Here is a 1,163-nt window from a genome sequence, read left to right on the forward strand (position 1 = left end):
GTAAAAAACACAAGTCCGGCGACTTTCGAAAATCGCCCGGACAAAGACGCACGACATCGGCCGACGCCCGATGAACAATTTCCCGCACAGAAACGCACGTTTTGGAAAATTGTCGAAATTCGACAAGTTTGCTACCTTTGTCGCGAGACCAGCTTCCCTGTATACTATGAGGGAAGACGTCGTTGTGGCGAAATGAGCAAATTGGCGATGCGGTTGTCGGTTGAAGGTATTTGGTGACAAAACGATGTGGTGTCGTGCAGGCGATGTGCGCTTTTGGGCAGACTTGATGCTGACCCGCGAAGGCGTCGTAGCTAGCAGCGAGGCTCTGAACGTTGGACGGAAAAAATTAAGTAGCAAATACGAGTTTGTGTTTCGGCGCGCGACCACGGCCTCGGGCCGTAGTTGCGGTGGCCGGTGCGCACGCAAGTGATAGTTTTCTCGGTTCGCTTTTGTTGGGCGTTCCTGGTGTTGTATGCAAACGCAGCCCGCGCGCGGCTTCGCCCGAAAGGGCGTCTGGCCGGTGTCGACGGCGTCCAGATCGCGGCTTACGCCGGGTTTGAGGAGCTAAGCAAAAATAGTGATTGAGTAATACAGTGCGATACCGCGACGGGGAAAGCGAAAGACTCCGTTCGCGTATTTTGTCGGCCGATAGTTACCTGGTTGATCCTGCCAGTAGTCATATGCTTGTCTCAAAGATTAAGCCATGCATGTCTCAGTACGAACTTGCGTACGGTAAAACTGCGAATGGCTCATTAAATCAGTCGTGATTCATTTGATCGTAAATTTTACTTGGATAACTGTGGTAATTCTAGAGCTAATACATGCAAAAAGCGCCGACCTTGCGGGAGGCGCGCCTTTATCATATCAAAAACCTGCCGGGCTTCGGCTCGTCTTGTTGGCGACTCGGGATAACTTTGCTGATCGCACGGTCTTGCACCGGCGACGGATCATTCAAGTGTCTGCCCTATCAACTTTCGTCGGTACGGTATCTGCCTACCGAGGTTCTTACGGGTAACGGGGAATCAGGGTTCGATTCCGGAGAGGGAGCCTGAGAAACGGCTACCACATCCAAGGAAGGCAGCAGGCGCGCAAATTACCCATTCCCGACGCGGGGAGGTAGTGACGAAAAATAACGATACAGGACTCTAACGAGGCCCTGTAAT

Source organism: Corella eumyota, chromosome 3, assembly GCF_963082875.1.
Source record: "Corella eumyota chromosome 3, kaCorEumy4.1, whole genome shotgun sequence".
Taxonomy (NCBI): Eukaryota; Metazoa; Chordata; class Ascidiacea; order Phlebobranchia; family Corellidae; genus Corella; species Corella eumyota.